Source organism: Electrona antarctica (genome assembly GCF_951216825.1).
Source record: "Electrona antarctica genome assembly, chromosome: 8".
NCBI classification, from domain to species: Eukaryota; Metazoa; Chordata; class Actinopteri; order Myctophiformes; family Myctophidae; genus Electrona; species Electrona antarctica.
In genome coordinates this window covers 56,430,059-56,442,765 of record NC_136789.1, presented here as the reverse complement: position 1 = coordinate 56,442,765, position 12,707 = coordinate 56,430,059, and the positions used below count along the sequence as shown (strand labels likewise).

The window sequence follows — 12,707 nt, the reverse complement described above, 5'->3', positions numbered from 1 at the left end:
ATAACGTAATTAAAAGAATTGACTCGTTTTAATCGCGCATAGGTTTTGCACCACAGAACCTTTCCCACTGGACAAATTGCAGGCACACCGATCATACCGGTGCACACAATTCCCAGTTATTCCACTCTCCATCGGAGATTGTCTTGAAGAAATTAAATGAAATTCGTAAATTGTCTTGAAGAAATTAAAATCGTAAATTGTCTTGAAGAAATTAAATTCGTAAATTGTCTTGAAGAAATTAAATTCGTAGAATGTCTCGATTGAAATGTAGCAGCATCATGTGATTAGCGTCAAGTGACCATGGTCTTATGGACCACACACGCACACACACACACACACACACACACACACACACACGCGCGCACACGCACACGCACACGCACACACACACACACGCACACGCACACACTAGACTGCTACACTACACCAGCTCGTGGATCCAACGTCGGCAGAGTCAATTGCACAACCTGTATAAAAAAGGGGTACCTCGTCTTCAGATGGGCGTCAGGTGCACTACCAGAAGGATTCCAGACGAGATGGCAGGTGTAAGGGCCGCGTGGACAACCGGACAACGAAGTCCGAGCATCACACGCACGGAGGGGACCTCCGGGCGTGCCTGAGGGAGTGTGGTATAGGGTTAGCCCAACTAGCCCATCTCCCACAGGCAGGGTCACCCTTTAGGCCTGTACACCCACGCTCCTGTCTGGGCGGGACACCCCTACCCCTGAGAACGTTCAAAGGGGGATTCCATGGACATGGACACCAGGCATCATTTTCCTTTAAAAATAAACAAAACAAGTATTAAAAAAAGTGTTTTCAGACCTAATTGGCTAACATTGGCCCGTTTTGAACAAAAGGCCTCAAATCATAAACAGAGTGCAATGTCAGGGAAATGTTGCACACACATTCCTACTACAGGCAGAGGAATAAATCCCAACCTTTTCACATTGGCCTGTTATAGTGCCACCAGCAGGTGGACTTTTGCTAAACACATTTTTGGAACAAAATGCCTCAAATCATGACTTTGAATATGAAATGAAATGAAATCTATATTTACCCAGGGTATCTGGGCTAAGCTCAAGAACTTGTTTCCAGCCAGGCCCTGCTCATAGAACACATTTCATCGTAGTGGTTGATGCCTTGTTCAAGGGCATTTCAGCGGTGGTAATTTTAACGTGTCGGACGGCTGATTCGAACTGGGAACCTTCCGGTATCTAGACCGCGCCGCTATCCGTTCGGCCACCGCTGCCACAAATTTGATGGCAATATCGAATTGCCATCAAAGGTATAAGAAGAAATGGCACATTTCCTACCTGGCCTGGTGGAGACCTGTGCTCCGAAGAGCACTTTCTCTAGTTTTTGCTATGATTCCCTGCTTTCATACATGAAAAAAAAAAAGAAGTAAAATCCACAATGACAGTACTGTACGCAGATGAATGGATTCACCTCCAGATGTCCATATCTAAGGGGCGTAGGCTCGGGTTGAGCTCCCGCCTCCCGTCATCGACTCCATCCTGAGGACAACTGGCTAGCTTCACCCAATAACGTCTGTAGCAGAGAGAGAGAGAGAGAGAGAGAGCGAGAGAGAGAAAGAAAGAGCGAAAGAAAGAAATTATTGTATTGGTATCAAAATGTGCTAAAGTACCAATTTTAGTATAAAGTACCTTATTAATTATTATTATTATTATGCAGAATGCCCCATTTCAAGTTTTCAAATACACATCTTTTGGAAATGGATCACTTTAAGTGATTAATTTCGATTAATTACAGAAACAATAACGTAATTAAAAGAATTGACTCGTTTTAATCGCGCATAGGTTTTGCACCACAGAACCTTTCCCACTGGACAAATTGCAGGCACACCGATCATACCGGTGCACACAATTCCCAGTTATTCCACTCTCCATCGGAGATTGTCTTGAAGAAATTAAATGAAATTCGTAAATTGTCTTGAAGAAATTAAAATCGTAAATTGTCTTGAAGAAATTAAATTCGTAAATTGTCTTGAAGAAATTAAATTCGTAGAATGTCTCGATTGAAATGTAGCAGCATCATGTGATTAGCGTCAAGTGACCATGGTCTTATGGACCACACACGCACACACACACACACACACACACACACACACACACACGCGCGCACACGCACACGCACACGCACACACACACACACGCACACGCACACACTAGACTGCTACACTACACCAGCTCGTGGATCCAACGTCGGCAGAGTCAATTGCACAACCTGTATAAAAAAGGGGTACCTCGTCTTCAGATGGGCGTCAGGTGCACTACCAGAAGGATTCCAGACGAGATGGCAGGTGTAAGGGCCGCGTGGACAACCGGACAACGAAGTCCGAGCATCACACGCACGGAGGGGACCTCCGGGCGTGCCTGAGGGAGTGTGGTATAGGGTTAGCCCAACTAGCCCATCTCCCACAGGCAGGGTCACCCTTTAGGCCTGTACACCCACGCTCCTGTCTGGGCGGGACACCCCTACCCCTGAGAACGTTCAAAGGGGGATTCCATGGACATGGACACCAGGCATCATTTTCCTTTAAAAATAAACAAAACAAGTATTAAAAAAAGTGTTTTCAGACCTAATTGGCTAACATTGGCCCGTTTTGAACAAAAGGCCTCAAATCATAAACAGAGTGCAATGTCAGGGAAATGTTGCACACACATTCCTACTACAGGCAGAGGAATAAATCCCAACCTTTTCACATTGGCCTGTTATAGTGCCACCAGCAGGTGGACTTTTGCTAAACACATTTTTGGAACAAAATGCCTCAAATCATGACTTTGAATATGAAATGAAATGAAATCTATATTTACCCAGGGTATCTGGGCTAAGCTCAAGAACTTGTTTCCAGCCAGGCCCTGCTCATAGAACACATTTCATCGTAGTGGTTGATGCCTTGTTCAAGGGCATTTCAGCGGTGGTAATTTTAACGTGTCGGACGGCTGATTCGAACTGGGAACCTTCCGGTATCTAGACCGCGCCGCTATCCGTTCGGCCACCGCTGCCACAAATTTGATGGCAATATCGAATTGCCATCAAAGGTATAAGAAGAAATGGCACATTTCCTACCTGGCCTGGTGGAGACCTGTGCTCCGAAGAGCACTTTCTCTAGTTTTTGCTATGATTCCCTGCTTTCATACATGAAAAAAAAAAAGAAGTAAAATCCACAATGACAGTACTGTACGCAGATGAATGGATTCACCTCCAGATGTCCATATCTAAGGGGCGTAGGCTCGGGTTGAGCTCCCGCCTCCCGTCATCGACTCCATCCTGAGGACAACTGGCTAGCTTCACCCAATAACGTCTGTAGCAGAGAGAGAGAGAGAGAGAGAGAGCGAGAGAGAGAAAGAAAGAGCGAAAGAAAGAAATTATTGTATTGGTATCAAAATGTGCTAAAGTACCAATTTTAGTATAAAGTACCTTATTAATTATTATTATTATTATGCAGAATGCCCCATTTCAAGTTTTCAAATACACATCTTTTGGAAATGGATCACTTTAAGTGATTAATTTCGATTAATTACAGAAACAATAACGTAATTAAAAGAATTGACTCGTTTTAATCGCGCATAGGTTTTGCACCACAGAACCTTTCCCACTGGACAAATTGCAGGCACACCGATCATACCGGTGCACACAATTCCCAGTTATTCCACTCTCCATCGGACGCAGCTTTACCCACCGTCTGTTCAAGGAGACCTGCATGGTCGCTTGAGTGTTAATTGAAGCACTCGTCGTAAGTCACTGAACGGCCCTGCGTACCACCTGTTTCGCATTTGCACATAATGCAGGAGGCAGCAGCGCGACCCGTTAATAAAAACGAGTGCTTCCAAACTCAAACACTTAGAACAAGAATCACCTGCAGAGAATTTCTTGACAGAAAGTAGCTCATTACATGTCTACGGTGGATTTGTATGAAACAAGAGCTTGGCAGATTGAAAGAGGATAATTCAAGCTTGGCCTAGAGCTGCAATGTGGTGAGTTTAACGTTTAATACAAGCAGATCACAAAAGCAAATTGGATGAGTGGGGAGTCAATAGAGGGTATTGCAACTCTAGATTCATCCCATTATAAAAAAGATCACACCTGTGTGAACTGAGTGGTGCAACTCCCCTCCCTCGCTCTCTCAGAATGTCCCATTTCACAAGTTCAAAATGTGTACAAAATCTTTTGAAAATAGCTGAAATGTATAGGATTAAAGTTGTTAACATAATTATATTGTCCTAATTGAAATTAAAATATTCAAGGTAACTAGTAACTAAAGTTTTAAAATAATTAGTGGCGTAAAAGTAAAAGTTTTGGCTCAGAGATCATGCACTGTGTAGAAGTAAAAGTATTGGAAATTGGAAATACTCAAGTAAAGCACGAATACACCATAGTACTTGAGTAATTATACTTAGTTACTTTCCACCACTGTTAACTTCATATCACATCACACAAAACAACAATATTGCTTCATAAGTTCATCCTGACCAACTTGTTGCTGCTTTACCAAGGAACACCAAAGTGAAATTACACATAATTCCACATCAATTCATTGTAATGCTAAGCAGCTAATTCACCTGAGTTTGGTGGTAGGATGGAGACTTCTGTTTAGAAGCTTTTTTCACCAGCCTGCTGACGACTCTACTCGACGTACATGATGTCAAGAAATGTTACATTACGGGTTGCTGTTTTTTTACTGCAGTGCTAAACAAACGGAGCTTGTGTTTGTTTGTTTGTTTGTTTGTGTGTCTGTGTCTGTGTCTGTGTGTGTGTGACTGCCTGTGTAAAGGGGGCGGGTGCGACAATTCAAGGACTTAAATAGAGTGAGAGAGAGAGAGAGAGAGAGAGAGAGACAATTTGTTTGTTTGATTGATTGATTGATTGATTGATTGATTGATTGAAGTATTTATTAACAGTTTGGAGAATTACAGCACATTTCAAGCACAACTCAATACAAAACTGTTAACCGTGGACGACACCATAAAGCATTAATTTGCAGCATTACACTTGTCTCTGTGAGTGTCTTGTAAGGGATCATCAATATATCCGTACACGGTTTTGTATTGAGTTGTGCTTGTAATGTAGCCTACTGTACTGTAATTCTCCAATATGTTATTAAATTATTCAATCAATCAAACATTATTTAGAGTTATGAGCTGCCAGCATCAAGCAGCAGGGGGCGCCAAAATACCTTGAATAAACTGCAAAGCAACATTATTTCTAGTTTAGTTTTATACAGTCAGTCAGTCAGTCAGTCAGCCAGCCAGCCAGTCAGTCAGTCAGTCAGTCAGCCAGTCAGTCAGTCAGTCAGTCAGTCAGCCAGCCAGCCAGCCAGCCAGTCAGTCAGTCAGTCAGCCAGCCAGCCAGCCAGTCAGCCAGCCAGTCAGTCAGCCAGCCAGCCAGCCAGCCAGCCAGCCAGCCAGTCAGGGTCACAGTGATGCTATATGCATGTGTGAGAAATACTCTGTTTTTGTTTACTTATAAGTAAAAGTGGCAATAACACAACATGACATTGAGTACAGAAGTATTGGCAATCGAAACAGTCTTACAGTACCAAGTATTCAACAACAACAACAAAAACAAATCAAGACTTTTTTTTTTAAAGAAAATAGGTCAATAACTGAAGTGTAAAAAGTACAATATCTGCTTCTGAGATGTAGAGGAGTACAAGTAGTAAGTACAAAGTATAGTCTACTTAAAAAAACACTCAAGTAAAGTAAATTATCATTATAACATTTTCTTACAGTACAGTACTTTAGTAAATGTCTCACTTTCCACCATGGTATGGCTGAAGATACCCATTTAGGTGGCTAATAATATAATGTTATAATAATGAATTCATAAATTGAACATAAAAACAAAACATAGGCTACATTGACTGATGAGTGATGAATTCTGATGAATTGAAAATGGAGGACCCTGATGTAAACTAGTCTTTTCCTGGTTATATCCTCAGTGGCCGTTGTTGGATTGACCTGTACTTTCTTTTGAACTGTACCCTCTCTGTATGCGACACATTGTGAGACATGGGACATCGGAGATTGAAATTGGGCATTCTGCACAATGAGTCTACTTTTACTTTTGGTACTTTTTGATACCAATACTTTTGTACTCTTACTGCAAGTTCACTTGTAACAAAGTATTTCTACATTGCAGTATTGTAGCCTCATGGGAAGCAGTAATTCCTGATGATCTGGTCGGGAGCGGATGGTATCGTTAAGTCAAGTTGTAGTCATTGTTTTGTAGTCATCAGGCAGGGACCATCAACCTGGAACTTCCTTTCCCTCAAACCGATTTTTGTCAATAGTCACGCTTTTATTGTTATTCTTCCGGTTTGAGGGAAAGGAAGTTCCTGATTGATGATTCCTGCCTGATGACTACAAAACAATGACTACAACATGACGTAACGATATCATCCGCTCCAGACCGGTTCACATGGCAATTTTGGAACACAGACCAGGCTTTCCTCCGAGGTGGAAAGCCTGGTGACGCGAGGTTAGCAGTATTGTATACTTACTTTTACTTAAGTAAAGAATGAGAGTATACTTCTTTCTACCACTGCCCATATGTCTGCCATCAGGAGGGGGAGGGGGCGTAAGGGGACTGGCAGGGGCCACCAAGGTGAGCGGGAACTATTAGTCCACAGGGACCCTCCCAGGGGCCCTCCCAGTCCCAGGGGCCCTCCCAGGGGCCACAGATAAAAGACAGCCTACGGAGGAGAACATTTCCCAGAACAAGTCCTCCTTCTCCAAGACTATCAGAGTGCAGTGTCTGGACTTCATCACTATAGGTCATTCACAGAATGCACTGCTGCCAGAGTGTTGAAGGGGAACAATTAGCTATTGTTGCCGTTGTGTGCCCCATAAAGCCCTATAAAGGGCTTTACATAGCACACACTGTCTGTGAGAATGTACAAACATTCCTGTGTCAAACCTTCCTTAAATATATTGGCAATTCCGTCAACAGATAAAAGACTAGACTAAAATGGGAAGTAAAATTCAAGTGTGTGTGTGTGTGGTTGTGCGTGCATGCGTGCGTGCGTGCGTGCGTGCGTGCGTGCTTGCTTGCGAGCGTGCAAGCGTGCGTGCGTGTGCGTGCACGCACCTGTGTGAGTGTGCATATTGAGCACTCTAACATAATAACATTGTTCTCATCACTGATGCAAAAGTTCCTCCATTTTTTTATTTTTTTGTTCCGCTAACCGAAAGACTTTAAGAATGTATTCGCCTCTAATTCCACTTTTCCTTCCGTCTGCAGTTTGAACAGCTCTCTGGATGCAGGCTCACAAGTATGTATTCAGAGAGAGAGGGGGGGGGGGGAAGAGAGACAGGCAGTTTGACAGAGAAATACAGGCAGGCAGACAGGCAGGCAGGCAGGCAGGCAGGCAGGCAGGCAGGCAGGCAGACAGACAGACAGACAGACAGACAGACAGACAGACAGACAGACAGACAGACAGACAGACAGACAGAGAATGAACAGACATGTGTTGCGTACTTGCGTGTGTGCATTATGCGTATATGTAATATTAGCCTGTGGTCCATGTCTGCAAGGTTAAGTAAGGCTAATTAGACAGGTTCTGTGTGATGGAGGTGAGATGGCTTCTTGGCAGAGGCTTTGCAGTTGGATTTGTACAGGATTTCCACACTCTCAGCTGCAAATGGCTTCCATATGCGGGCTCCAGTCTCTCAACATAATGCTCAGCCATTTCTCCCATGCATGCACACCTATAAGAAGACAGAGCGTTTCATTATTAGGCCCACATGCCTTATATCCAGTGGTTTAAAGCAGAGGTATTAAACCCTTTTTCATATCAAGGTCCATTATTTATTCAGCATTTGAGCCACGGACCACCATTTGATGACTTTTAGCCTCTCAGACAGACCCAAAACTATATCTTTTTTGTTATCGTTGGATAGGATTTTGGCCAACATTCCATACTGTATTGATGTTGGTCAAAATAATCAAATAACAAATATTCTACATTCTCTAATTGCAGATGTTTAACTTTAATGTAACTTTAATTTAACTCTTGGGAGCGTAAGACGAAACCAAATCCATTTGGTTTCATTTTACTCTCTCATGTGTTAAAGATCTGTAATGGTCCATTTGGTTACAAACTCTGCATCATTTCTCTGGGGACCACCTGGAACATCCTCAAGGACCACTGGTGTCTTTTGTAAAGTAACAATACATTACATTACAAGTACATTTACTCAAGTACTGTAATTTAAGTACAATTTTGACTTTTACTTTACAGGAGTATTTTGAATTTTCAGTACTTTTAGTTCTACTCCACTGCATCGCATCTCAGAGGCAAAAAAGAATGTTGCACTTTTACTCCACTACAATTGTTTGAAAACGTTATAGTTACTTTGTAGATTTTGATTATTATTACAAAACATGTATCAGACACTTCATGACCATAGGACATGCAGTGTAGGTGACACTTCATTCTATCAGAATGATATAGAGTAGGCTACGAATTATGTTTATTGGTGAGGTGAGAGTATAGGAGGAAAGATTGCTCGGTAGACAGAGAGCTTTGCCTTCTGGCTCAGCTCTCTTTTCGTCACAACCTTTTTCACTGTCAAACTAGATACAAAATTTAACAAAACATAAGCTATTGACTAAAACGTATGTTGTATATAAACATACGTGTATAAAATGATGTCTAGGCCTTTTAAGTAAGTATAGGTCAGAGTGGTTTATTGTCAGTATCAGACCAACAAGTATTTTCAAGGCACTGACTAGACCCCTGGGAGATGGAGCTCAACACCTATCATCAGCTCCCAGTAGGCTATACTTACAACAACACCTACCATCAGCTCCCATAGGCTACTTACAACAACACCTACCATCAGCTCCCATAGGCTACTTACAACAACACCTACCATCACCTACCATCAGCTCCCAGTAGACTACTTACAACACCTACCATCACCTACCATCAGCTCCCAGTAGGCTACTTACAACAACACCTACCATCAGCTCCCAGTAGGCTACTTACAACAACACCTACCATCACCTACCATCAGCTCCCAGTAGGCTACTTACAACAACACCTACCATCAGCTCCCAGTAGGCTACTTACAACATCACCTACCATCAGCTCCCAGTAGGCTACTTACAACAACACCTACCATCACCTACCATCAGCTCCCAGTAGGCTACTTACAACAACACCTACCATCAGCTCCCAGTAGGCTACTTACAACATCACCTACCATCAGCTCCCAGTAGGCTACTTACAACAACACCTACCATCAGCTCCCAGTAGGCTACTTACAACAACACCTACCATCAGCTACCATCAGCTCCCAGTAGGCTACTTACAACAACACCTACCATCAGCTCCCAGTAGGCTACTTACAACAACACCTACCATCAGCTCCCAGTAGGCTACTTACAACAACACGTACCATCAGCTCCCAGTAGGCTACTTACAACAACACCTACCATCAGCTCCCAGTAGGCTACTTACAACAACACCTACCATCAGCTCCCAGTAGGCTACTTACAACAACACCTACCATCAGCTCCCAGTAGGCTACTTACAACAACACCTACCATCAGCTCCCAGTAGGCTACTTACAACAACACGTACCATCAGCTCCCAGTAGGCTACTTACAACAACACGTACCATCAGCTCCCAGTAGGCTACTTACAACAACACCTACCATCACCTACCATCAGCTCCCAGTAGGCTACTTACAACAACACCTACCATCACCTACCATCAGCTCCCAGTAGGCTACTTACAACAACACCTACCATCAGCTCCCAGTAGGCTACTTACAACAACACCTACCATCAGCTCCCAGTATGCTACTTACAACAACACGTACCATCAGCTCCCAGTAGGCTACTTACAACAACACCTACCATCAGCTCCCAGTAGGCTACTTACAACAACACCTACCATCAGCTCCCAGTAGGCTACTTACAACACCTACCATCAGCTCCCAGTAGGCTACTTACAACACCTACCATCAGCTCCCACTCACAGTAGACTACTTACAACAACACCTACCATCAGCTCTCAGTATAGGCTACTTACAACAACACCTACCATCAGCTCCCATAGGCTACTTACAACAATTTGTGTTTGGGGAACCAGGCTGTAGTGCAAACCTCTTCACGCTCAGTAGCCTATAATGTCCTAAATGACCTATTTAACGCTTTGAAAAACAAACGTGTAATTAGGGTTGTTCCGAGCACATAGCCATTAGAAAGCCATTGGGTTAATAGGTAAACATGCATCTCCATATATATGGAACCAGTGTGCATCAGCCGCACTCACAGCTCACATTGTAGGCCTTCTTTGTTGTATGTGCATGTTAAAAAAAAGACTCTCACTAAGAGCCTGAACGTAAATAGGCCTACAACAATAATAAAGATAAACATTTTCAAAAAGTAATAAAATAATAAAAAAGGCAGAGCGTAGTGAGGTGATGCCAATGAAAACAGAATGCTTTCATCCCAGATTAAATTATGTTTTCTTAACTTCCTTATACGTTCCTCATAATAATAAGAGGATAAAAGGATTGGGCTACTTCAATTTAATGTGATTGTTTAAACTTTAAATGCTGTGATGTGGATGGAAGGGGACACGAACTTCCGACTCCGAGCATGTCCACTAGGAGGCAGCCTTCCCAAAGGAAATATCATATTCTACAATACAACTCTCTTCTTCTCCAACCAGTGGTTGCCAGACGGTGGTCGACTCGAGTCACACTCACACTGGTGTAGTGTGTGAGACTGTAAGACATGTAGGGACCTGCTCACATAGACATCAAAGGGGGCTTGAGCCCTGGCCCCCTGCCCTTTTACCCCGTCTGTAAAACAACTGCCCTCTCCAGAACACGAATGCAGCATTTACTATGGTGAAATAAATGCAAATGCCCTCCTCTCCTTTACATACTGGAAGGCAGCATCCAGGAGAATACCTTTTTTCCCGAAGTCTCCTGAACTTGAACACAGCATTTTGCATTAAACAAATTAGTTTAGAAATACATGTCGTTACACCGCATCTCCACTAGCTAAAGAGTGCTGGGTTGCGCCCTGAAAATAGCTGATCTACAAGCTCTCAAGCTTGTAGATCAACTATTTTCGCTATGTTTGTCCAAAAGTGCCCTCTTACGTCAGCCCCTGCCTTTCTAACTCTCGGTCTGCACGTCCCTGGAGACGCACATCTACAAGCTCACAAACGTTGCACCGTGACACGTTGTTGAGGGTTTGCAGATGTATGTTTTCATTATGAATAGGCCTAAAGGAATAGGCCTGCAGAGATTTTGACTTGCCCATTGGTGTGTGCCTTATTGGTCACAGAAAGTTAGATAATGGCCCTAGATGTAGACTGCCCTTACAGTACATGTCCAGAGAGACAAAGAGATAAACAGATCCACAACTTTGATTGATTGATTGATTGATTGATTGATTGATTGATTGATTGAAAAGAAAACTCATCAGGTGTTATTATTAAATAAAGAGGAAGTGTTTTTTTTGTTTTTTTAAGTGTAGGCCTACAGTATTTGTTAAAATGTCGTTTTTATGTGGACATTAAGGTTCATTGAGTATGCCTGGTTTGGCCTGGTGGGTGGTGATCCACCTTAACTGAAGCCGCACCCAGGCCGTCCAAAATAAAAACATGCAGTAATCCTGGTCTCTAACAAAAATGTAACAAAAATGTTACAGGCAAATGGTAGAGGGCAGCACAAAGTCACGCAAAGCTGGGCCAATCCGCAAAGCCAATGGGTTGGGTTGGCCAATCAAGGAAGACGATGCCTGTTGAGAAATATAGCAAGCCCCTGGCAGTCATCGCGGTGCAATAAAACTGGAAAATCCATTTACACGGTAAGGTTACAGTGACGGAGAAGGCCTGGGAGTATGCATATCCGGTCGACATGTGTTTTGTGGAGGCATATGACCGGGTCCCTTGGGAGGTGCTGTGGGAGGTGGTGCGGGAGTATGGGGTGAGGGGGACCTTGTTGAGGGCCATCCAATCTCTGTAGGCCTACACCCAAAGCGAGAGCTGTGTCCGTGTGCTCGGGAGTAAGTCAGATTTGTTTCCGGTGAGGGTTAGCCTCCGCCAGGGCTGCACATTCATTGTCACCTATCCTGTTTGTGATTTTCATGCTGGACAGGTGAAGCAGGGATGAGGATCAGCGTCTCCAAATCTGAGGCCATGGTTCTCAGCAGGAAACGGAAATGAGGCATTACCCCATAGGAGTTTAAGTATCTCGGGGTCTTGTTCGCGAGTGAGGGGAGGACAGAGAAGGAGATCAGCCCGAGAATCGGAGCGGCAGGGGCGGTATTGCAGTCGCTGTACCGCACGGTTGTGACGAAAAGAGAGTTGAGCCAGAATGCAAAGCTCTCTGTCTACCGAGCAATCTTCGTTCCTACTCTCACTATATGGTCATTACGTGTGGGGTCATGCCCGAAAGAATAAGGTTGCGAATAGGCCGAAATAAGTTCTCTTCGACGGGTGGCTGGCATCTCCCTTAGGTGAGAAGTTCACGAGAAGTTCACGAGAAGTTCCGAGTCTCACGAGAGAGTCGCTTCTTCGCTTGCAAAGACTTTAAAGAAAACGTTTACTAAAAAGAAAATCACACAAAGCTGAGCTCAAAAACAAGCATAAATTCCGGTCAATTAACTATTCACTTCAATGGAGCGTTAATTCTCCGGCAACCTATAGCAGAGG

The 12,707-nt window shown here is 43.5% G+C and overlaps 1 protein-coding gene across 10 annotated transcripts in view; it reads right to left on the bottom strand.

Annotated features, from left to right (window-relative positions):
* The window catches only part of kcnj15 (potassium inwardly rectifying channel subfamily J member 15), a 35,829-nt gene extending 31,049 nt beyond the window's left edge, over nucleotides 1-4,780 (bottom strand). For 5 of the 10 annotated variants that reach the window (XM_079508512.1, XM_079508520.1, XM_079508513.1 and 2 more), the window contains exons 1-5: nucleotides 4,584-4,780; nucleotides 3,224-3,325; nucleotides 2,264-2,554; nucleotides 1,447-1,548; nucleotides 487-777 (exon numbers count right to left, since the gene is read on the bottom strand). The gene's annotated coding sequence lies outside the window, so the exon portion shown is untranslated. The remainder of the gene's footprint in view (nucleotides 1-486; nucleotides 778-1,446; nucleotides 1,549-2,263; nucleotides 2,555-3,223; nucleotides 3,326-4,583) is intronic. The other 5 variants (XM_079508517.1, XM_079508518.1, XM_079508514.1 and 2 more) reach the window with 5 other exon arrangements.
* Nucleotides 4,781-12,707: the final 7,927 nt, after the last annotated feature.